Source organism: Dermacentor albipictus, chromosome 2, assembly GCF_038994185.2.
Source record: "Dermacentor albipictus isolate Rhodes 1998 colony chromosome 2, USDA_Dalb.pri_finalv2, whole genome shotgun sequence".
In the NCBI taxonomy this organism is placed as follows: Eukaryota; Metazoa; Arthropoda; class Arachnida; order Ixodida; family Ixodidae; genus Dermacentor; species Dermacentor albipictus.
In genome coordinates, this window is record NC_091822.1 from 176,291,122 (window position 1) to 176,317,350 (window position 26,229).

At 45.4% G+C, this 26,229-nt stretch overlaps 1 long non-coding RNA gene and 1 other non-coding gene across 3 annotated transcripts; one reads left to right on the forward strand and one right to left on the reverse strand.

Annotated features, from left to right (window-relative positions):
- Positions 1-6,111: 6,111 nt before the first annotated feature.
- LOC139056475 (U1 spliceosomal RNA) lies at positions 6,112-6,274 on the reverse strand. The gene has a single exon (XR_011512369.1). It is a non-coding gene; the product is annotated as a U1 spliceosomal RNA (small nuclear RNA).
- Positions 6,275-8,050: 1,776 nt separating this feature from the next.
- On the forward strand, positions 8,051-14,513 carry LOC139055629 (uncharacterized). 2 transcript variants are annotated; one of them, XR_011511896.1, is made up of 3 exons: positions 8,051-8,184; positions 11,883-12,105; positions 13,767-14,513. It is a non-coding gene; the product is annotated as an uncharacterized lncRNA (long non-coding RNA). The 2 variants fall into 2 exon arrangements; XR_011511895.1 differs by having other exon boundaries at positions 11,883-12,098.
- The last annotated feature ends 11,716 nt before the right edge of the window (positions 14,514-26,229 follow it).

Genomic DNA, 26,229 nt, shown 5'->3' on the forward strand with positions numbered 1-26,229 from the left:
TGCGAACCTGAAACGAATACAATAAGTACGAATACACATCTATGCCCACAATTCATTAAACATTTCTTGGTTATACTTGACTGATCAGCATAGCATGCCCCTCGTAAAAGTGTGACATTAGGAGTGGCATGGTTCCCCGTTACTGTCCTCACAGTGCGCACATAGCAGTTAGCTGGTTATCTCGGATGGTAGAGAGACCGTCCCGGAAATTCCTTGGCCCCGGGTTTGAAATTTTGAAAAACTTTTGCTCAACTGCAAAGCTTTATTTCTAAAAAAAAAAAAAGGTATGGGTTTCCTTCGTAGCTTTGTGCTGCATTCGGTTGGATCACAATGCTCGCTTTCACGAACCTTTCTCCACCTTGCGGGATTCCACAGAAGTGATTTCAAAAATATAGTGCCGAGGATCTTAGGTTTTATGAGTACGATTTCTATTTTATTGTCAATAAGTATAATTAGACAAGTCGGCGCCAGTGCGACCGCTAACGTGTACGTGCAAATAATGTTCCTGGACCTGTGTCCGTGTAAACTAGAACTCGGCAAATGCATGTCATTGTGCGGACCACAACGCAAGTGTGCGAGTGATATCGTAGTGGTAGCATGAAAAAAAGGAACTCATGGTCTCAGTGTGAGTGTGCCGTAAGTCCACCTACATTGTAAGGGAATATCCTTCCATTCTCTGTACTCATATCCTGCACAGACAGACGGAGTTGTGCATGCTTGGGTGGTTTGCTCTTTGCATGTTTTATTATTATTATTATTATTATTATTATTATTATTATTATTATAATTATTATTATCATTATTTAATCTTCTTTCTTCTTCTTCTTCTTCTTCTTCTTCTTCTTCTTCTTCTTATTATTATTATTATTATTATTATTATTATTATTATTATTATTATTGCAATTCTCGCTTATGTGATCTGGATGGTTCTCGCAATAAATTTTGTTGCGCGCTAGCGCTTGCCGGTGTCTGTCCTGCTCATCCATGTACTCTTTTAGTTGTTCTACTCTATTCATCATACAATGCTGCGTGCTCACAGTTACGTTCTGGGGAAAAAAGTTTCTGAAATTTCCTGGCACACTTGCCCATTATAGCGTCTGAAACCCAGATATGTGTGTCTACTTGTAGCGGACCTGACGGCGCCTCCATGGCCGAAGTCCAAAGCAACGCGGTTTACAATTCAACCGGCAACGGCCCTCACGTTTGCGGCCAATGCGGGACGACCTTCAGCCGCCTGCATCACTTCCGCAGGCACCTAGCCATGCACCTGTACCAGGAAGCGATCGACGAGGAACGCGGTGCAGCAGTCGAGGAGAATGCGGAGCCACTGGACCACCAGCAACGCCACGACAAAGGTAAAAAAAAATATTTCGAACCTCCTGACAATGGACGGAGATGCGATGGCTGGTGTCTTTGCCGCTTTGTAATGGGGTCGCCGTAGTTTCCCCCTGCGTTGTCAATATATATATATATATATATATATATATATATATATATATATATATATATATATATATATATATATATATATATATATATATATATATATATATATATATATATATATATATAACATGGTTGTCACTCGCTTACGTACAGGCGATGGAATGTAATGCCGAAGATAGGGAGTGTTTGAAGTTTGGGTGTATAACCTGCTTCACTATAGATGGTGCTTTAGTTCTAGTAAGTGTGAGAAAGACGTCGGTTGTGGTGGGCGGCTGGTTCTACTGTCGAAATTAGAGTAGCGCGAATATTGGGGAACTTTCCTATACCGAATCCCATAGTCACTATTTGTAAATGCCAACAATTGATCGAATACTTTTCGAGTATGTGCAAGCGTCCACTGCGGCCAATGAACCTTAAATTTGAAGCAAATAAATGTACGGTAAGATTTCATACCCGCGGGCACAGTATGCAATTAAAAACGAGACCTTGCGTAGTGGAGCGGGTTAGGTCGCCTAAATAGCCACAGTTTACAGGCTATCACGTGATCATTCGCATTCTCTGAACAGTTCTGTGGATGCGAAGAAACAACTTGTTTGCACTTAATGCTCCATTTGTGCTTTTATTAAACAACGCTTAATTCATGCATACTGTGTAACGACAGTAACTTGATAACTTTAAGACTACTAGTGTGAACATGATTTTATAATATTTGTCACAACGGTTGTAAACAAAATATTTCAGTTTATTATAGAGACTCTCGAGAGACTTGCTGGATTTCGTTACTTACGATACGTGTTCGTGCAGCTGACCCAGACGCTGGTCGGCGACGACTTGACGAAGCCGAGAAACGTCGCGAAACCTGCGGACAGCCCCCGGCGAAGAGGCAGAAGGCAGACGGCGTACAAGGCACCAGTCGCCCATTGACACGTAGTTACAGAAACATGATTTTAAGGAAACGAATAAAGAGAGAACAGTGACTGAAATTGCACTCGTAGAAGTGTTCTTCAAGCCCTGTGATTTCATTTAAAAGGACCAATAAAGAAAAGAGCCAAATAGTACTGGTAGAGTGTTCAGAGTGTTCTTTCTGCCCGCTGATTTAATTTACTAGGGGATGAAGGATAATTAATACAGCGGAGTACCCGAAGGCCCAGCTTCCTCCTTTTTACGCTGGTCTGGGAAATTTTGCCGTTTTTGGGCAGTTTATTTGTTCTTGTTTTCTTGCGCATCAGTAGAAGGCGCTGGCTGCGTTAGGATGAACTGTAATCCAGTTGCTTATGGATAAACAAGTAACTCCGAGCAGACACTCCCAAACGCATGAAGCAACCTCGAGCTACTATACGGTATCGCCAAGAATGCATTCCCGCCAGTACCCACTCTTGAATCACTCCTTGCTTAGGAACCTCCGCTCACTTTAAGACTAAACATTAGGCTATTCCAAACAATAACAATAGTGAGACAATTCTCCCTTTGCCACTTGCCAGCACTCGCACATAATTACAAGAGAGAAGGGGAAAAGGGTAGAAGAAGAAAGCTAGTCACTATAGCTCTACAGTCTGAAACGCACTTGTATAGAGTGACCGCCAGCGAACCAGCGAACCATGGAGAAAGGTAAGAAAAAGAAACAAAGAAAAAAACAACCGCGTGCCGTCTCATACGGCAAACATTCGTGAAATTTTATGGGTGTGCCCTGATACTCGGGATGTGATGCACAGGCCGAATGTTCAAGAGGATTCTGATTGTTGGATGACAGACAACGAAATGGCGCCTCCGCCATGACGTCACTTAAATGAGCGAACGTATTTGGTTGGCGCATATATACAACTTGGGCAGCAGTGTCCTCGACGCTACAGTCTTAGTATGACACTTTGTGATAGAACGTCACCAAACAGTTTCGAAGGCCGGTCGTGAAAAACGCAAAGGAATGGCTTTGGAAAAGGAAGAAAGTGCCACGTGACAGGCAAGCGGTACCTTCTAGCCCCTTCGAGCATTCCAGAGAGCGTGACACGGGCCTCGCTTTAAAAGCTACCACGAACCATAATGGTTCCTACAAAACTCACTATAGGGGAGTCTAGAGCTGGTGTCGCTGGTGTATGGTCACTGCAGATTAACTTGCGGTGATTAGCTGCCTGAAGTCATATTGCCCCACTCTCCCTCTTTTTATTTTTTGTTTTTGGAAAGGGTACTCGTGTATCTACCACGCGTCCGGAATGAGCCGCACTTTACAAATAAAAATTTGTTCCAAATTGGCTCGGGAAGCTCGAAATATTTATGTCGTAGAAAAAGGGGGCGTCGGTATATTTCGGAGCATTCCGAGCAAAAAAAAAAAAAAAACTACTTTCGATCGAACTACTGCGCCGATTGTAATGTAAGGCCTCCACGCGATTCAAATGGGTCCGCTTTTAGTTCGCGGCAACACCTATTCACGAAATGACCGAAAACTTGCTCAAAAATGGTTGTTTTGCTTATTTGGCCGCAAAATTGTTAACGCAAGCTTCTCGCTGAGCCTAGGTACCAATCCAAGTCGCGAACGAGCTGTTTCGCCGAACGTTGATTGTACTCTCACATAACATGAAGGGAGGTCATTGCCTCAATCCCCGCACTTTGGTTTTTTTAATGTTACTTTTTTATGTAGTTCCGTTCATGTTTAATAACTGGCCGCACAGGTAAATAGCTGCGCCATCAGTTCTGAGTCTGTGATTGCGTAAACAAGCCCCAAAGCCATGCAACACTTCGCCGTTTCATACGACCGCTCGAATGTTAACGAAAATAACGCTCACGATTGTCCTTCCATTGAACGCACCGTACCAGCGTTAAATAAATGTCACTCATTCTGTCTGCAAGCGGAAAAATACATACGCCGAGCGGTGGTTCGGGTCATCGCTAAAAATATAAAGGCCTCAAGTTTGAAAACACGTATTCACGTCATAATCGATGAGGATCATAGCATTCTGACTGACGACACAAAGATGCCAATGACATGTGGCAGCAAGAGTCGGTCTCACGGCAATATGTGTCATAAAGGGAGCGGGAAAATGTTCGTGTCATTTGGGCGAAAAGTACGCTTCGGTACATCGGCTGCACCGCAATACAATAAGTCGCAAGAAGCGGGCTTCCCCACAGCACAGATCGTGGAAAAAAATTTTTGATGCCGTTTCTGGGCCATCTCCAGTAATTCGGTGCATACGCAGTTCCATCCTTTTAAAGTTGGCGCCAGTGGAGCTTGCGTCTTTCTTCCTCATGTTCTCGGCGCAGGTGCTCCTTTTCTGGCACCTTCCTATTGGACTACAACCACCGCGCGACGTAGTACCCCTTTACGCACGCTGCTACGCCACTGTGACCGGCAAAACGCGATGTACGGCAGTACGATGAATCATGCCCACGCATTAAAAAAAAAAGGAAACGCGTGGCATCACGTGGCGAAAAGTTTGGTCCATGAGAAAGAAGGCCAACAGGAGGGCGAGACCAGAGGAAAGGAAAAAGACCGGGAGAACGTTTGGTGGCGCAAAAATTTAAACAGCAGCGTCACTTATAGAGTTCGAGGCTTATCTTTCGCGAAATAAAGCCCAATTTTCTTTCCCCATGGTCTGAGCTGTAGTGAAGTCGACTACTTGCAGTACCGTGTCTCGCAGTGAAGCCAATGCGTAGTATAAAATGTACGCACTTGTATTGTTTATTAAAATAATAAAATAACAGGGAGGGAGGGGGTGAAATCACTGTAGACCACGTTGTAATCGTCTGCCGTATCGTTGCTGAATACTGAACTACTCGCACACTTTCAACGAGCTGACGAATCCCTCCAGGGCTTCAGCTGTACCCCCATCGTACAAATCCCTTAGCAACCTACAAGAAAACCCTTTGGCGCCAATTACAAACACACACTCTCCATTCTCCTGTCACTCTTTCTCACTATAACCCAATTTTCCTCACATCAGCCTGTACTGTCTCTCCCGAACATCGCGCTTCTGCTCTCCATCTCCTTTCTCATTGCCCGGCGGATCCTACCCCGCGGAGCCTAGAGCAACTGATGACCTAGGAGGACTGGGAGACCCTGCTGCGCTCTGGAGACCCTGTCATGCAGACCATGGCTTCTGATCATGCTGCCAGCGTAATGGACCGAAGTAATATAAACGTTTGAGGGCAGTAGGGTCGTGCGGAGGGGTGGAAGCCTGCGAGCCCCAAATTCCTGTCTGTAAATAAAGTTTTTATGATGATGATGGTGAACGACTATCACCAGAGTGGGTGATAGAAGAGTGAAACAAGGGGGAAATAGATGAAAGCAGATATGATATTCATATTCATTGCGAGGCTTAGCTTTCGACAAAACGGGCGGACATTTTCCAGCGGTCTGTACTGTAGTGAAGCCAACTACTTGCAGTGAAGCAGATGCATAGTATAACGTTATGCACCTGCATTATTTATTAAAATATTAAATAAAAGGGAGGGAGCGCGGGAAACTACTGTAGACCACGTTGTAATCATCTATCACAGCACTGCTTGCACCTGAACGAATGTCACCAGAGTGGGTGATAGAGGAACGGAATTAATGAGGATAGCAGACCTGATACACATATTCATTGCGAGGCACAGCTTTAGGCAAAAAAAAAAAAAGCTAAATTTCCCCTACAAATCGGCAGTCACACCAAGTCTTGCTTTTGATTTTTATAATGGGGGCTGGCGCGCACGCCTAGCCCCACCACCAAAAATTGCATGTTCCAGCTACCCCGACTTGGGGAAGTGGCGTGCTTCAGCCAACCGCAGTGCAACGGAGTGGCCTCTGCACGGGGCCGGGGCCTCCGTGATCACCGCCGACCCAACACCAGGTAAGTATGCGGAGGCCAGCGTTGGAAAATGGCGCCATGTCTGAAACGTCGGCATGTGGTGCAGGTCGACAAGTCAATTGAAATGAAATCTGGGAAGGCGGCAAAGCCGTAACAGATGTTTAAAGTACCTATCGGACAGAAGGTCATGGTGCTGACAAAGTTTTAAATTAAATTACACCAATGCTCTGCAGACTGTCTTGCAAATGAGAACTTATGCGAGCAAATGTGTGAAAACTTCAGGGCGCAGTTTTGTACTGCCGCGCTATTCCTGCCGCGGTAGCTTAGTGGCTGTGGCCATGAGCAGGCGAGCTTGAGAGCTCGGTCCCGGCCGTGGCGACTGCATTTCGATGGGGGCAAAATGCAAAAATAAAAGCGTTCGTGCATTCTTATTTGAAGCCTCAGCTGGTTTAAAGCTTATACATATTCCCACTATAACGTGCCTCATCCTCATGTCCTGATTTCGGCACGTGAACCCACAGATATGAATTAATTTTACTTAACGCCGCGTCTTGTTTAACTGAGTGAGAAATCGCAACCTTGAACGCAAGATGAGAATTCCATCCTACGCTGGTCCCACACCCGAAGAAACTCAATATTCATGCGCAGATGAATGGATCGTTATTGCGCAGTCGACTGACCTAGTTAAAGTAAAAACGTTTACTGTTCTATCTACTAAAACTGACTAGTATAATGAAAAAGTTGCGCGCCTTTTGTTCTCTTTCATTTAATAACATCTGAAATCAGACTGCTAGACCACTTCGACGTGGATCAAAATTTTTATTTTTGTGACCACCTAGGTAATGACAGTAAATGAACATCCGAAATAGTTATCCGCCTCAGCTTCATTCGTGGCTCTCGCCGCGCAACATTATATTCACACTAACCGACTTTTCAACGCTTCGTAAAAAGTGCGTTGATATATTTGTGACAGATTTAACTGGTCATTTTCGAACCCTCAAGAGGTTTCTCGCCGTGGGGTTTACATTGGGCTGGCTGCTATCACGTGCTTCGAATACAATCGCCGGGTTTACTCAGAGCGCCGCCCTCCAGCTCCGAGGGCTCGGAGGCACTCGCACCTTCAAGCTCGGAGTGAGGCCGAGATGCAACAGAATTCTGATCACGTGTCTCTTCCGATTCCTCTGCGAACAGCCGAACGTTTGGCTGGAGCAGACTCGAGAAGTCTCTGCATCGCTGCCAACCGAGTTGTGGCACGGCAGGGACCAGTCGAATGTGGACAGGCCACGTCATCCCGCTCAGAGCAGCGGGACGTTCACATTATGCGCGAGTGTCCACAAATTACGCAGGTTTCGTAAGAAGGTCCTCCAGTGGCACACTGCGGGCACCGAATGATATCCTCTACACCACCCCGTACTTTACGCATATTATTTGCGAGGACGCGGTTGGATTATGTTTGCTGCCAACAACAGTAGATCCATTCGCCACTTTATTGACGTGAAGCACGCGGCGATAAATGGCACCACTCGGCATCTGAGCCAACCTCGTCCGCCGTCGGTTCAATTTCGGTCTCGCGTGCGGCCAGTCGCGCCAAGCGACTGACAGTTTAGACTAAAAGCGACGTCACTGACTTCCCGACCAGAACCTTCAAAGCTCAGCGCCAGAAACGGTGCATCAAAGAGGAAAAAAAAAAAGTGACGCTGTCGGGATGCTGTGTCATGCCCAACAAGGCAGCTGGTTTCCGCGTCGCTCCCTTATCTACGCGAAGGTCTAAACTGGGAACGAGAGTAGCGGCGCCGGTAAAAGGTCAGCGATAGTCGCGTGATGCAGTGGTGCTTTGCAAGTACACGGAAGAAGCCGATGCCGGAGTTCGTCCGACTTACTCCAGGGGTGCCAAGGAAGAAAGAACGTCAATATGGCGGTTCCCGGTCTCCTCAAGGAACCTAAAGCCTCCGACGAAGTTGTAAGTGGAGCTTCGTCGTACTTTCTGCGTAAACAGTTCTCGGGATGGCTTCAAGGTGAACCCGCAACTAAAGTTGGTTCCACTAGAAGAAGAGTGCGAGAAGGCTAGAAGCTGGAAACTATAGCTTAGGGTTCGGAATGCAGGAATGTTCGTTTATGAAGAGTAATGGCGCCATAAGGAATTTCGAAATGTATGCGCAGTCTTCTACTATAGTGTATCCCGTATCAAATGGCTGTTTATAAAGGTAATTGATTTCTCTGTCGTTTCCTGCGCGTTGCATTAAGACGGTAAAGCAATGAATCAGCCACTCAGTCTACGAAATTTATATGGGAGCAACCACCCGGTGCAGGCAAGCATCGCACAGTACGCATGCATACTTATGAATACAACATGGCTGACGCTTTAATAAGTTGCCAAACAATCGTGTTGCGCGCCTGCATAGACTGCTGTCGTACTGCTATGTAACCTGTGAACACTGACGTCGCAAAGGCAGCTCGTTCGCGTCAAGTCTGCCCTTGCGGCTAATACGTCAATCGCGCATTGAGAGAACTCAGTCAAATCGAATTTTGCTTCTTACATGCTCATTGGGAAAAGTATATAAATAGGAATGTATTGGTGGCATGCTAATCTCATAGGGCGAACCCTTTCATAACTACGTGTGTCATAACTAAAGCTACGCATTCATAACCGAATCTGTCAGCGGATGCCGAAAAGCGCGCGGCGTGCTTTCTGCCCCCAGACGCTTCCACGTTTATCGAAAGATCACGTGACCGGATCGTTGTAACTTAGGCCGAGAGAGGTCTATTCTCAGAGCGAAAGCCTTTCTAGGCTCATGGTGAAGTTGATGTCAGCAGACCTGACCTCCGGAGTTCCGCCGAAGCGTCATCACGCCATACGAAGACAGAACAAACACAGAATAAAGAATGAAAAATTATTGATATTGACAGTTAGTGAAGGATAACGTTACAATAGAGATTGGTAGAGGTTAATAATGACTAGTAATTACTACTTATGAGTATTAATGACTCCGAAATCACCAATATGTCTAATGACGGCTAGTAATGACCAAAATTGATTAGAAATTATTAGAAATGTCTAGTAATCAGTAGTAATTACTAAACCGACTACTAATGACTACCAATGACTACGAAATGACCAATATGTCTAACTACGGCTAAGAATGCTTACTAGTGAGCAGTAAGGCCTAATAATGACTGAAATCACCTGTAATGACTATGAAACGGCCAATATGTCTAACGATGAGTTGTAACGACTACAATTAATTAGAAATGACTAAGCATGCTTAGTAATGACCAGTAAAGACTAATAATGACTGAAATGACTTGTAATTACTACTGATGACTACGATATGACGAACATGTCTAACGACGACTTCTAATGACCACAATTGAGTACAAATGACTAAGTATGCTTAGTAGGGAGCAGTAATGACTAATAATGACTGAAATGACTTGTAATGACTAGTTATGACTATGAAATGACCAATATGTTTAACCAGAACTTGTAACGACTACAATTCATTAGAAATGAGTAAAATGCTTAGTAATGAGAAATAGTGAATAATAATGACTGAAATGACTTGTAATAACTACAGATGACCACGAAATGACGAATATGTCTAACGACAACTTGTAACGACTACAATTAATTAGAAACGACTAAATATGCTTAGTAATCACCAGTATTGACTAAAAATGACTGAATTACTTGTATTGACTACTAATGGCTATGATAATACCAACAAGCCTAACGACGGCTTGTAATGACCACAACTAATTACAGATGGCTAAAAATGCTTAGGAGTTAGCAGTAATTAATAATAATCACTCGAATAACTTGAGATGACTACTAATGGCTGCGAAATTACCAATATGTTTAACGACCACTTGTAACAACTACAATGAATTAGATACGACTAAATGTGCTTAGTAATGACAAGTATTGACTAATAATGACTGAAATTACTTGTATTGACTGCTAATGACTAGGATATGGCCAACATGTCTAACGACGGCTTGTAATGACCACAATTGATTACAAATGACTAAAAATGCTTAGGAGTGAGCAGTAATGAGTAATAATGACTGAAACGACTTGTAATGACTACGATATGACCAGTATGTCTAACGACAACCTTTAGCGACCACAATTCATTTGAAATGACTAAAAATGCCTAGTAATGACCAGTGAGGAGTAATAATGACTGAAATGACTTGTGATGATTAGTAACGACTACGAAATGACTATTATGTCTAACGACAACTTGCAACGACTACGTTTCATTATAAATTACTAAAATACTTAGTAATGAACTGTAATTACTAATAATGGCTGAAATGACTTGTAGTGACTACTAGTGACCATATGACCAACATGTCTAACGATGGCTTGTAATGACCTAGAACTGGTACAGCACAACACACAAAGGAAGAAACAAGCCGAGCCGGCCAGATAAAGGCTCAGAGCGCTGCCCGTTGTACAAGAAATGTAGTTCACTAGGGTTGAGGATTGGGCGAGTTGGTATTGCATTACAGAACTGGTGCAATGACCACAACTGATTACAAATGACTAAACATGCTTAGCAGTGAGCAGTAATGACTAAAGGAAAGAAGAGAAAGAGGCGAATGATAAGAGGAGGAAGAGTAGGCTTTCTCCGTTCACTTCTTAAGAGAGTTCTTAAGAGACCCTGTAATTTTTTGCTTGCTGCCTATTTGGTCAAGCGTTATGCGTGCAGCGTCCATCGATCTTTCGCGGAATGTTTGAGGGCATTAATGTCTCTGCGCGAGAACGCGTTATCACGTGGTACTGTTTTTCAAATCTTGCGTGCTTTTGTGACAGCCCGGAGAAAAAGAAAATAACCACAGCCTCTGTCACGATGGAAAGAAATTATTTGAATGTTTCTCAATAGTACTCCAAATCTCCAGTGAAGATTTTACCGTTTAGACAATACTTAAAGAACTGCTTAACTAATTATTTTAAATAAATACCTAAGACCATTAAGATGCAGCTCAAGTTGCGAAAGAGGACAGCGAACAATGCCTGCATCCGCAGCTTCTGACTTTCTGGGGACAGCCAGGTTTTGTTGAAACACTGCAATGACACGCCGACCCTAGCTCAGCGCTTATGCGGCTGCTGTGGAGATAGCTGCAACCGATTTCGATACATGCGGATGGCTGTCTTATTTGCTTGATCTCCCGGCAAAAATACAATTTCTTATGCGGTATAGATCAAGTAAATCATGGTGTCAGCATACGTAATTTGTGGCTATTGAATTTTACTTTCGTAGCGTCATTTGGCGAGTTTCAATGTAAACTAAATTGGCCCTGCTGTTGCGCCCATTTTTCTACGTGTATCATACCGTGCAAAACTGCTAAATGACGCGAAACATGGATGCATTGTAGGTGTTGGCCTAGATATAAACCTCGCTTCAATGTTGTGTCCGTAACTTGTGGAGAATGGAAGACACTGCCCTAATTTTTTTATGGAGGAGGGGGGGGGGCGCCACTTTCACTTTTTATATTTTTTTTCGTTCCATAGGACGTGCGAATCGGTTGATATGCACATCAACCGAATCGCGCATGCTTGAAAAATAGTGACGTAGTACTTGGAAGCGTAGCTCTGCCAGACGACCTTCTAATATACATTTACCTTTCATCTCGGTTCGTTGGCTACTCCAGCAGGTGGCGTGTAACATCTGGCCGAGTTTTGTCATCCCTGCATCACAAAAACGAGGCACATGGGCAAGACGGGGCAAGGCAAGGCGGCTTCTACGTCTTGCCGAGTCTTACTTCCCCTGTCCTGCCGTATTGCGAACGCAAAGCAAGAAGCAACTTGAGTTACCACGGCAGCTTTCCCAGCTCGATAATCGGCTCTCCTACCACTAAAAGCCGAGGGTAAGAGGTGGGTGCGGCTGATTCGCTGCAGCTTCACAGAATAACAATTCAGCATTGCTTGTTATTCAGCACTGTCACTGTGTGTATGCGTTCAATTTCCGCTCGCAAGGCAAGCAAAATAAGGACTTAAACGCAGGAATTTGAATGTCAGGCGGCATAACAATATGTCTCAAGTTAGGACTGGAATATTTTACAAAGCGTAGATGAGGGTGTATGTGTGCATGTGGCTTCTGTGCTCAGGGTGAGGGTGGAAAACAAACTACTGAGGGCATTTTGGGCAAACTACTGAGACCAGCTTTTTGATGCCATTTGTAACACTGTGAGATTGGAGCAGTCACTAGGTCATTTTTTGACCAGGAGGTCAGATAGATACCCATGCAGACTCCACGTTCGCCAAATTTGTATGAAGTTACCAAAAAAAAAACCTTCACTTAAAGAAAAGCGTGGCTCAAGGACTTCTCTCCTGCAGACACGTGTAGAAGATCCCATTGTAAGAAAAATCTCTCTAGGTATAGTGTAAAAAGAATGTAGCTTCTACAGGACTAGACTGCCAAATATCACAAGTTAATTGTGGGTTTCCGCCGTGAGCGTAGTTCACATTACCTATTTTGCGTGTATTATTCGGTTCGTATTCCAAACTTTGAATATTCGCCCTAACCTAGTTACCCGGCTTTCTAGGGCAGGTTGGAGAAATCCACTCTCTACATAACTGCCTGTTCGCGCAATTCAAGAAATAATGAGAATATTGTTACAATGGACATGCACCGGGCCTTGTTGTCCTGGGTACGTGAAAATGAAGTAGGCCTTCAGCAGAGACATCGTATTCAAAGTTGTAGGTGAGGCCTGTCCTGAGGGGCAAGATATGTATGTTCGCTAATATTTAATGTGGTCTAAAACACGGGCCAATGCTGATGGATCGAAGCTCCGTTGTTATTCTATTCAAATTTGCTCGAATAACTCGTCTTTCTTTCTTTTTATTTAGTGGATGCGGAAACAGCGCCGCGGTAGATCAGTTGGTAGAGCATCGCACGCGAAATGCGAAGGTTGCGGGATCGTGCCCCACCTGCGGCAAGTTGTTTTTCATCCACTTTCATTTCCATTATAATTTATCGTCTCTTTATTTCATTTACCAAGCACAAGTAATTTCCCCTATGTTGTCCTTGGTGTCAGCGTTTGTTGGCTTCTTATGATATGACTAATAAAAATCAGGCCCCTCAGTTAACCCCGTTTCTTCTCGTTTTTTCTTAAATGTGACTAATTTGGGAAGTTACCAAGAACTATTTCTACTGTCCTACGAAAATGACGCAAATTTACGTTAGATGAAAACAAACTCATTTAAATACTTACACATATTGTATTGGCATGCTTACTCCGTATGGTTAGAATCTGAGGGTTCTCCATTTAGACTAAACGGTTCATCATAGTAAACAAAGAAAACATTGTGCACCACGTATTCATAACGTTCTAAAGGGCAATAAAATGGGCTACTTAGTAGCTGTTATTGCATTTGCCCACCAGTCCGTGTTTTTATGTCTCCGTCTCCTGGAAGGCAGCGCAAGAAATAAGTACTCCTTTACGTAATTTCGCTAATAAGTGTATCGAGTTGTTTCGGCGTGACCGGCAGGCAGAATGTTATTGAAAGACCTCTTTTTTCCCGTCTATTTCAAGGAATGAAACCGAGGAGACAAGCCAACAATGCGTCTGCTCCATCTGCAACAAAGTTTTCGTCTGCCAGTACACCTGCCACGTTCGGCTTCCCCAGGGCAGGAGAGACGGCTCTCACATTTGTCCCCAGTGCCACCGCGTATTCGATGAAATGGGCCGTTTCAACTTGCACCGAGGCGAGTACACCGGATAGAAAGGCCGCATATATCATGAATGTCATAATTCCAGTCGCAAAAAAAAAAAGCTTCATCTCCACCAGCATCTCGCCACTTTACACTGGTGGAATACCTCCCACCCAACGTTTATAGATACTTTTTTAGTTCCGGAACTGCGCCTTCCCAGGCGGGCGTGATTTCTTCCTAGGCGCTGAGAGGGCGCTGCGGTCGCGGGTTGCGCGGTGCCGGCGGCAGCATTGACGGAGTGTGCCGGTCGGCTGAACTAAAAGTTGCGGCACAGTTGCGTGTTTTCTGTGCACGATTCTTTTAGCCTGCGTTTGTCTTCACCCCTGTGCGAGAACCTTGACCTTGCAGTGCGCTCGGTTTGTGGGGCTATCGAACAGTGCGGCCGCGGACGGAAGCATTTCGTAACTCTGTCGATACGCTGTGTTTTCTCTGATGTGCTGGGCTTAGCGCAATGCCGACCTGCTACGCACCTGGCTGTACGAGCGGATACAAAAGCAACACTCAGAAGCGTCACTTTTTTGCACCGCCATCGGATCCGGAACTTCTCAGCAAATGGAAAAGAGCTATTCCCCGCGCGGACAAAGAGCTGAGCAAAACGTGCAAGGGTTTGTGACCTTCATTTTGACGAAGCGGACATTTCGAAGACGTTTAAGCATATTATCAACGGTGAAGTCGTCGAGATCGACCGGGCGTACTGGGCATTGAAGGAAGGTGCAGTCCCCGTTAACTTTCCCAACCTTCCCAGTTACTTGTCGAGAAAGCAGACTCGGCGGCGGTCTCCGAAGAGAGCTGCAGCATCTACGCACGATGTGACCACAAACAAAGCACACTTGCCCACGGAGCGACGAGGGCAGCTGACTAACCAAGAGGCGCCTGTTCCCCTGCAGTGCACCGATTTTGCTCAGATTGTCGAGAATAGTGCGACAGTTCGGCTCCCAGCCAACTGGACAACAGCAGTACTCGAAGAAGAACCAGGGCAGCGTCGGCAGATTGTTTTTTACGTGGCCGGAATGAAAGCGGGGGCGTACACAATCCTGAAGAGCGTCGTTGTACGGGACGATATCACCTATGTTCTCCACGCAAACGGGAGGCTGCTCCGACAGTCGTCTTTTGATGTAGAGATTCGTTCTCTGCAAGATCTAGAAGCCCTGCTGCAGATTGTACACAACAAACAATTTTGCCTAGGCTGCTCTTGCAGTGATGTTGCCACCAGCAGAGCAAGGGTGAAAGTTGGAAGCACATTGTTCCACAAGGACTGCTCAATTTTGACGGACGCAGACAAAGGTGTCTGCAATATGTGCGTCACTTTGATTAAGAGCCTGAAGAAGAAGATATCTACGCCAGCAAGGAGGAAGGTCCCTGTCGCAGCTTGTGTGCTGAGCCAGCTCTTGGGGCGCATAAATTCAGCTACGTGGATCTCTGCGCGTATCATAAAGAAAAGTGTTGTTCCGCACGGCTGTGAGGAAATATCATACGTGCTGCAATAGATTCGCGCGATTGGCATGGGTAGCGAATTCGTGTGCACGCTTGACAGCCACTGATGCGCGAACGTTCATTTAAAACGCTGTTATTCTTGATATTTCCGCCACCGCTCAAAATACCTGGGCGTACACATTACTCCTTGCACAATACGGCCCGTTTCAAATGAATCGCGAACTGGAATAGCCGCAAAAAAATGCCGAGCAACTTCCCGAGAACAGTTATTTCTTCTGCAGTAGACGGCCAGAATTGGTGATAACCTGAGATGCCGCAGCGGAACCCTGCCTGCTAGCAGACGACGCTCACTCTCCTAGCGCAACCCGTAACCGCAGCGCCACGGTGGCGAGAATCGCGACAGGCCGCTTTTTCTCTATGGGCGAGGCGGAGAGATACGGAACTAAAAAAGTATCTATAAACGTTGATGGTAGCTTGTCCTCTAGAGTCAGTATAGTAACTCTATGCCTAGCACATAGAGTTTCTCCCTATGCCCTACCACCTCCGCGCGATAGGAGAAAAGTGTGGAGGAAATTACGTAGTTGGTCGTCCTTCTTTTTTGCAGTTTTTTTTTTATTTCTTTACTGTAGCGGCCACGCTTTTCGGGCTACAATGGCGGCTTTGTTATGGTTCTGTGCGCTCACACGTGTTAGGTTTCGTACCGTGGCAAAGGCGCTGTGCGGGCAGGTTTGCGTTGGTATCCGTGTTTTGTCACCCTGTGTTATCTGGACCGTCCTCTCCTGGATGTTGCTGTGGCCAGGTGGGATAAGAGGAACTAAAGTTCGTGAAATGAACGCGCATGCAACGCTGTACGCAATGTACCGCGCCACGGCAATAGCAACCGACGAAGGAATATCCGCGGGAAATTTTTCCCTCTATGGCGGAATCAAGCTAACGTGCTGACGATTGTTTAGTATTGCTGCGGAGCGCGCGCGTCCGGGCAGCCTGGTTGCGCGCAGCGCGGCGTGGTCTCGCGAGAAATGTAAACAAGAGAGGAAGCTGGCCCGATAGGTGGAGCAACGCCAACTTCCGGCTTCACTTTAGCTTCACAAAGAGTGACGTCAGGGCCTCTCCAGAGTTTCCTTCCTTTAGCCACCCTACCATGGGCACGTTGCAAGTGCTAGGCGGCGCCCTGTTTTTCTGACCCCTAGCGCCATCTGACGAATAGTTGCGCGAATGTGGTAGGATTACTCACGGCGTCAGCAGCCCGCGCTGCGTGTTTGGCGTCCTGTCAAACGGTAGCGACGGCGCGATACAGCGAGCCGATATTAATTTTAACCGGGTTTCGGGAATTACAAGATCTTCATAGCTTTTTTCGTGAAAAGAATTCAGAGAAGTCGTCATTTTGAAGTGGGACACGTCTACGACGTGCGGGAAGTGTTGAACTCGCACTGATCGGAAGTGACTGCTAGGTTTATTCCGCAAACGAAAAATAATGCACCAGCGAGATGCGTGAAGCTCATCGTAAGTTACTCCGTTATCTACGGTGTGGACGCATGAAATTATAAGCGAAATTGATTCCTGAAGATCGGTGACAGCAGACAAATCCTAGCGGGGAGCTGCGATTGCCGTGCTGGCATCGCAGGGAAGTGCAAGGACGCCGCGGTAGTTTCCCTGTACATACAGGACGGCAAATACGAATCCAAAACATCTCATCCAAGAACGTGGGGCGTACGAACGACTCGTAAGACCTGCCAGAGGTATTCTAACGTTGCTCTCCCCAAACACAAAAAAAGGGGATGAACTTACCAGTTGTGTTAGACTACGCTGGGAAAATATTTTCGCCCAAGTTACTGGAAGTGCGATATTTTTGTGTAGCGATTTTTCAGTGCGTGCAAAGGAGGTTCCAATAAACCACGTTGTCAAAAATTTTGGTGATCTCATCTGCCCCTTCGTTGATATGATGGGCGCAGAAGGGTGCATGCCAGCTCAGCCGGCTGCAACCCCTCCTCAAATCTATCAGCAAGCCCTCGCGCTGTTTGAATGGGAGAGGATTGGGAAAGAGTTCCACAGCTTTACTGCGCTACAGTGTGGGAACAAACTACTGTGTTTGATGCATATCCTGGTACGCACTGCAGGCAGTGGCGTAGCAGGGGGGGGGGGGGGGGCTCCTGGTGCAAGGAGCCAGTGGGGGGGGGAGGGGTGTCATATACGTCTGGAGACACACGGAAATTGTTGATATCCTCGCCTTCCTCCAATAAACCCGGGGTAGAGGGGGGGGGGGGAACAGAAGACCTATGGGCCCCAGGTGCTAGACGACCTAGCTACGCCACTGACTGTAGGTGTCCCGTTGCTGTCATCATTGCTGTAAAAGCAAAGCATTCAGTGTTATAACGCACTTTGCATAACGCCGGAACTTAAAACAGCTTATGCCGTCGGACGAGCGCTATACAGTGTTGACGCCGTTCTGCTTCATACGGGCGGCTTGGAAACCTGTAAAACTTTGTTCCTCGTGAGTTGGTGTACGTGCTGTTGCAGCCCACTACTCAACAGCTCGGGTTGCACTTCGGCATTGCTCAGAAAAGGCAACAGCTACGCGCGAAACAGTGCGCATACAGGCTTTCCGAACGCAAGCGGGCCGGTCGTATCCTGCCGGTTCCGCGCTCGCCGCCGCGAGGGGCGCCCTAGTAGGCGCGGGAACTACGTTCGCAACCTGCCTATGGTGTCGAGAATAGCGTCCATGGCTACAGTGGCTAGAATTGTACTATGGCTGACGGCCCGCGTGGCAGGGTTGCGAGATCGCTCCAACCACAGGTAGCCAAATTGGCCTCTGTAGTAGCCCAAATGTAGCCAGAAGCGAATTTTTTAGGTAGCCCAAAAGTATCCAAAAAGCTTTGTCTTTTTGTGAAGTCCTTTCTGAAGCGTATTGAATTAATTTTCGGCAAGCAAAAACCAGTCTGTAGAATGGCGGCAGTTACAGGCCAGATCCTATGTCCAGCTATAATGCACCTAATACACCCAGATTTATACCCAACGGACAAGTGCAGACATTGCAACTCTAGAGCCACCCTGGAGCATCCTACGGGAATGTACGGATGTAATCCAGGGTTACGGTGATGCAGCCTCAAACAGCGACAGCCTCCGCGCGCGCTGGGAGTCGGCGTTGCTCAGCTCGGACTTATACAGCACCAACTCTGGGCTGTCCAGCGAGCTGAGGAAGCTACCAAGGGCCAACAACCCTTGGCTGAAACCTAGGCGGGGTCCAGGCCCACCCCACCAAATCGCAGGGCACTGAATAAAGTTATTTGAATGAATGAATGAAGAATGCCTACATATTAGTTTTTCCACCCATGACCACGCATGACCTTCGCGCGCATCGTCACGGAGACCATGCGGCACGGAAAACAGGTGCTGCACAAGCGCAAGAAGTGCGGAAACGCAGATATGCAGGCAAATTCATGATAAGGCAAATGCGGTCTTCATTGCAAATGCACTGTTTTATTTTTCCCAGAGCACCAAAAAATCGCGAGAAGAACAACACAAAAATAGCACCGCGCAATAAACACGCTAAGCAATGGCATGCATTCAGACGTTCAGTATTATTACTTACAGCTCATGATAATTTCGCTTAACACTACACAATGCACTAAACGGAAAACTACAAAAAATTTCCAGACAAAGTCTAACACAATAGATGGCGGTTGGTACAAAACCTAGCACGATATATAGACATAAAAAGTGTGCTATGATTAAGCATCGCGAGTTTATTGAGAAGTGGAACTGCTTGGTCCGTACAAAATGTCAGAGCTGAAACGGGACAAAATTCTTGGCCCAGTTTAAAATCCTTGCAGCAGCCTTTGTTCCTGGCCAGGCCAAACTTCACGTGGAGGAGCGCTACCAATGTCTCGTTCGTCATTCTATTTCGAAGGTCGGTTTTATAATGAGCGAGACCTGGCTGAACGCTCGTTCGACGGCGGCATTTGATAAGGGTATCGGTAGCAAAGACAGGAGGGGGGTTTGGAGTTGTATAGTGAGCGGATGGCTGTGGTGACTGTGGGGCAACGGAAGAGGAAATGTTCTACTTTGGGGTTGGGAGCAGGAGCAATTTGGGCAGGAAGAGTCCGAGCGAATGGCCACGTATAGGCGTCATGCGGCAGGCAGAAAATTCGCCAAATTTCGGTTAGGTTCAGCCCGGTGTTCTCCCTCCGTTCTGGCGTCGATCACCCGCGGCACACCGTCAACGGGAGAAAAAGCGTCTCACGCTTAAAACGTAGGACGCCGAAAGCTCACATGTGGAAACTGCAACATAGCTATGTTCGCTGGCGCGCGCGCGCGGGTAGCGTTAATTCGCGGATGGAGACGTGTTTCCTGAGGCCAGCTTTCTTTAATTAAAATTATCAAAAGGCTGCTTCCTTTACCTTTTGACATGCATGTGTTCTCTAACATATAATTTTCAAATTTTTATCTTGTAGCAGACGCACTCAATTTCTTTAACCACCTATCGTCTGCATGTTGATTCCAGCGTGCTTTTCATTTTTGCCTAACTAGCCATAGAGCCAAAAAATAGCCATATAGCCAAAAGGAAAAGGCAGCGCCTCGTGCGACGCGGTGCTCCTCAGACGACGCCGCACAGAATCGACCCCCGCAACGCACGAAAGTGACGTCACTTTAATGAATTAAACTAAAACAATTGAAATATATCAAATCTTCCTAAAAATGCGTTCTTCCTCAAATCTTCCTCAAATCTTCCTCACCACTTAATCTGAACCGCGGCGCACGTGGGACTTTACAATTTCGTTTTCAGCTCGCTTCGGCGCTTCCGAAGCAGCCGACGCGGCCGCTGTGTCCACGTGATCCCTCCTAGCACGTCACGCCGACGGTGGCGCCAGCCTTTCCAGTGGTGGAGCTCGCCGCCAATAAACAGAAGCTTTCTTTTCCTGCGTTCCCGGGATTAGCTGCATCCTCGTGCGTATCGTCGAGTAAAATGAGCGGATCCTTGAAAGAGTAATAGTAAACTGGGCCGGTCCCGAAAATCTTGAAAATGTATTCGAGACTATGTATAATGAAAGGTGACCGAGTCGTGGGCCTTGCTTGTTGGGCTTGGAAGGCTTAAACAGAAGCAAACCCATGCTTTGCCATTGGCCAATTTTCAATTAAGGGAACACATTATGAGGTCAGGCAAAGAATGCACCTGGGGAGGGTGGGAAGGAAATTTCTAACGCCAACTCGGACAAAAAGTAGCCCAATTTGGCTAATAATAGCCCAATCTGGCAACCATGCCGCGCGGTGAAGCAGTGGGCATACCAGCCTCTATAATTATACTAACTCTATGAGTGGGCACATTTTTGGTGGGCACGACGAGACGTTCATTTGACGGATCGCCAGCCGTTTGTGCGCAGGCGCAGTAAGAGCGGGTGTGAAATTTGGGGCATGATATGACTCGGCCTAGACACTACGGAGGAGGATCTATGAGAGGTTGACATGCCGGCATTCCTGAGCGCGGTCGAGTTTATTTACGCTCCGCCGCTGGCTGCCCGCGTGGTGGGGCAGTTGGCACTAGAGTGCCTCGATGTGCGCCCGCTAAACGGTGATGGCTGTGTCTGGAAAGGGGCAAGGTTCGACTGGTGTTGTATAAGTCGCGGGTCGCTTTTTTCGTCACGACGATAGAGTGGATTTTTTTTAGAAGCACTGCTCCATGGGGCACATGTAACCGGCAAGCGGAGGCCTCAGAAGAGCACCTGAAGTTGTAATTAAGCAGGTGGCGCAGGCCTCCAGAGAACCCAAGGGGTAGCGGGGGCATCAAAAGTGGAAGCAGGGCTGCCCATGGATTGGGGCCGCGACAGCGGACAGCCGCTGCGCGAACTTGTGCTGCTGCATTGTTATAGGGATGGAATACAAGAAATTATGTTTTTATGCAGAAATTCAGTGCACATCGACGCTTAGCATACGAAACAGCCTTTTAGTACAACCCTCCCACCCATATTTTAGATAAAAGGAAACAATTTCCGAAAGACTGTGCAATAACATATAGCAGTCTCTCTTATGGATTGCTCACTCATGATATGGGATATTAGGCATGAACTGAACATTTATTTTCAAATTTAAACAAAGGAATGACTGCACAAGTTTTAGTTACATGGAACCCAGCAAATTCACATTTGCCAAGAAACAGGATAGAGTGGATGTTGTATGGTGCCATTTTACAGAGCACCAACCTTTAAACCAGGGTTAGGACAATGGTCTACCCATAATTAGTGTCAATTTTTCTGGAACTCTCAAACAAGTTACCAAGCCAATTTTAAATACAAAACCAAATTGACATGGAATCGCAGGCAAACATGTTATTTGTCTGAAGTTGGCAAGCAGCACTCAAAGTAAAGCAGTCATCAGCACTCCTAACACCACTTCCAGCAAAATATTTTGTGCAGCCTGTTTCTTGGTACATGTCAGTACAAAAAACAAAATATCTGTAGGATGCACTTGAGAAGCAGCAGCCTTCAAAGAGCATGCACACATGGCCTGACCCATAAAGCACTACAACATTAAACAATTTTGCATGCAAAGGAAAAAACAACCACCACTCATTGTCAGCAGAACGTAAAATACTTGTCATTACGTAAGATACTTAGGACCAGACAGAGTGAAGAGTTGAGATCAGAACATAGAGAGGAGTGGGGAACAAATTGTAGCACTCGTTCCCTCCCCTTCCCCTCCTTCCCCTGGCCTGTCTTCATTTTCACCTTTTTCATTCCAGCCAGGAAATGAGGCTAATGTGGGACAGGTGTATTTGGGAGAATGCTGGGGGAAGCCTCTTCCCAGCAGTAGCATAGGAAGGCTGCCAGCAGTGCACAAAGAAATTACTCTGATTTTTTCAGACCAGCAGTATTCACTTTAACCACATGGTAATCACAAAAAATCATGCTAGAGGTGTCCACCGTTGCAGGTATCATGCTTTTTCATTTCTTTAAAGAACCACTGCTACTACTTATTGCAAGACACCCACTCAGAATTTTAGAAATGGACAGAAATGAACAAGCATATGGCAGGAAATTTTTGTCATAATTTTGTCTTTAGCATTTACAATTTTTGCAAATGGAAATAGAAGCTACAGTCAGCAAAGGCAATTGCACAATAATTTATCACAAGGTCCTTAGGGCGTTTCATCACCACTGTCAGTGATCACAAATGCTTTCTTCTTTAATCATCTGCGAAACACCACATCATCATCATCAGAATTAATTCGAAGAAATCCTCTTCATACTCTGAAGAAGACACAACATCAACAGAAGTCTGGCTTGAATGAGCAGCTGAAGTTCGTTGCACCTTCAGGGGTGTCACGTCCACTTCAGCATATTCTACAGACTTTGCCAGGGCCTCCTGGAAGGGACTTGGTGGCATCTTTTGGTATGATGATGGTGAACACGAACATGATGATGGTGAAAACATGATAGTTGAAACAAGAGAACTGTTTCAGCGGCTTCAAGTTCAAATATCGGAACTTAAATCTGATACGGCAAGCTTGGGCTGCCTTGAAAACACAGTAAAAACGTTTCAAGAGTCTGTAAATATACTCACGCTAGCAAGCTCACTGATATTGAAGATAGAAGCAGGCGTTCGAACATAGTTATTCATGGTATCCCTGAAGAGCCAAATGAGACTCAATCTGATCTAAAGCGCAAAGTAATTACAGAAACGCTCGAGCATAAGCTAGGTGTTAAGTGTGTTTCCATTGGCCGTATTCACAGACTTGGCAAGGCTGGCTTTAAAAGACCGGTCATAATGTTTCTTCAGGATTATAATGAGAAAGTAACAATATTTAAAAATGTTTCTAAACTGAAGGGAACCAACATTTTCGTTCAAAACGACTATTCGCAGGTCACTTTGAAGAAGCGCAAGCTATTATGGGAAAGTGCCAAACATGACAAATTGCTCGGAAAGAAGGTTTCACTTCAGCATTATAAGCTACGTATTAACAATGATATGTTCATCTGGAATGACAAAACAAACCAACGCGAGATAGCCTCTAATTCCCGTACTGGTCAACATTCTGATTGACCAGTCAAAAACAGACTTATCAAATTACTGAACATTAACGCACGTAGCATCGTGAATAAGACAATTCAACTGGAATCAATTCTTTTGTCGCACTCACCACACGTTGCAGTTATAACGGAAACCTGGCTTCATAGGGAAATCAGTGACAAGGACGTAATCCCGCCTGCCAACAAAATAATTCGTAGAGACAGGACTACTAGGGGTGGTGGGGTAGCTGTTATTGTAATGTCGTCCGTGGAGTCCATTCTGTTATCAGAGTCAAGCAACACCGAAAGTCTGTTCGTAAAACTGAATATTTATGGTCATGCTTTTATTTTATGTGCGGTGTACAGACCACCTGACTCTTCCCCCGATTATTTATTTACGTTAAGTGAACAGATGGCACAGTTCAATAGAAATAGGCTTTTAGTGGTTGGGGATTTTAACTTGCCGGGCACTGACTGGGATCGTATTATGTCAAGTGCCGATTCTGTTACCGACGCAAATGTGCTTTTTGATATGATGCTCGACCACAACCTTGTACAAGTAGTTCGTGAACCTACCAGATTTGGTAATGGTCCTGGTTCGCTCCTTGACCTTGTCTTTCTTGAACGCTCCTTTTCCGATTATTCTGTATCTATCGAACCTGGGCTGTCTGACCATGCTCTTATTGTTGTATCATTTCCCTTGAATGTTACCCGCGCGCATGGCACGCATGCGCTTACAATTGTGAAAAATTTTGCGCAGGCTGATGATGTGCGGATAATAGATTAACTGGACTCTTGTCTTTCTGAATTTTGCCAGAATGACGTTCTGCAGCTTTGGGAAAAGTTTAAAGCAATGTGTTTATTCTGCATTGATCAATTTATACCTAACAAACTTAAAAAGCCTGCTAAACATACACCATGAATAAATAGACACACTATTCAATTAAAACGTAAAGCCAAACGCCTAAGAAAGAAAGGCCCAGCTACTGACAATTTAACCAGTGTTCGTGTCGCCCTTTCAGAGGCCATTGCAGAAGCAACAATTTTTTATTTCAGCAACACTTTACCAAATTTTATTAAGGACGATCGCCAGAAGTTCTGGAACTTTATTAAGGAACGGAATAAATCCATAACGAACATTATCCATGATAACATTCCAATAACTGATCCCAAGGCTGTTGCTAACCTTTTAAATGACCACTTCCACAGTGTCTTCTCATCACCAACTGAACCCTCTTTCCAAACTTCACCATCCTGCTCTTCTGACGTTAACATTTCTCGTGAAGGTGTACTTAACTTGCTCCTCCGGTTAAAAGTAAAATCATCTGTTGATCCAGACGGCATTCCCAACATCTTCCTTCGGCGTTATGCGGAACATTTAAGTAAATTCCTTGTAGTAATCTTTCAGGCCTCTCAACATTGCGTGGTACTTCCGCTCGATTGGAAAGTAGCACGTGTTGTCCCTATATTAAAGAAAGGTGACCCAAGCTCAGTCCTAAATTACCGTCCGATTTCCATATTATCCTCTTCTTGAAAATTAATTGAACACATTGTTGCTGAATACATTAATAATTTCGTAAGCAAGCGTAACATTTTATCTCCTTTCCAACATGGCTTCAGGATGGGGCTCTCGACAGTCACCCAATTAAGCACAGTCATTCACTCGTTTGCTTCTGTCCTTGACAAGGCTGGCCAAGTGGATGTGATATTTTTGGATTTTCAAAAAGCATTTGATGTAGTTCCTCACGACAAATTAATTTGCAAATTAAAATTCCTTGGTCTTCCTGCCTTTATCCTGTCCTGGGTTTCAGCTTACTTGACGCGTCGCAAACAGTACGTAGTGATTGATGGGCAGCAGTCCGATTCTGTTTCGGTAACCTCTGGCGTGCCTCAAGGCAGCGCCCTTGGCCCGCTACTATTTCTTATTTATTGTAACGACATAGTTGATGTAATAGAGGCCCCTGTCAATATTCGTCTGTTCGCAGACGACTGTATCATTTTTAACGATATTAATACAGTTCATGATCAACTATCCCTTAATTTAGCCCTAAACAACATTCTTGAGTGGAGCAACAAGTGGGGAATGAAACTTAACTCAGATAAATATGTGCTTCTACGTATAACAAACAAAAAACTACCCCTAAAATTTTCCTATTCTATTGGCCAAGATCCCTTGGCCGAAGTGAGCGATTACAAGTATCTTGGAATTACAATTACTAACAACCTAAATTGGAATAGCCATATTTCTGCTACCACCTCCGGTGCTTTCAGAAAGCTATGTCTACTTCGCCATAAGCTTAAACATGCATCCCATGAAGTAAAATCCTTAGCCTATACCACATTTATTCGACCCAAATTGGAATACTCGTGCGTTATTTGGGAGCCGTTTACCAAAATCAACATTTACGCCCTTGAAAGGATACAGAGAAGAGCCATACGTTTTATTTTTTTCCAAATACGGCCGAGAAGAGTCTGTTTCTGAATTACTGCGGACAAATGGCTTTCATACCCTTCAAACGAGGAGAAAAATAATACGCCTGCAGTTCCTCTACTCCTTGATAAACCGTAAATTTTCTTTAGATCCTAGTCCATACATAACACTTTCCGCATCCAGGAAAACCCGTCATTCCCACCCCCTCGCTCTCTCCCCTTACGTTGCCAGGACAAACCTCTTTAAATTTTCATTCTTTCCTCGAACCATAGAAGAATGGAACCTCATCCCTTTCCATCATCTGAACTCACCTGAATCTATTCAAACTCATATTATTAGTATTTCCTAACTAACATTGCTGTTCCGTGTTATGTTGTTTCATTTCTTGAATTTCATATTTTTGCAATTCTGCCTTTTAT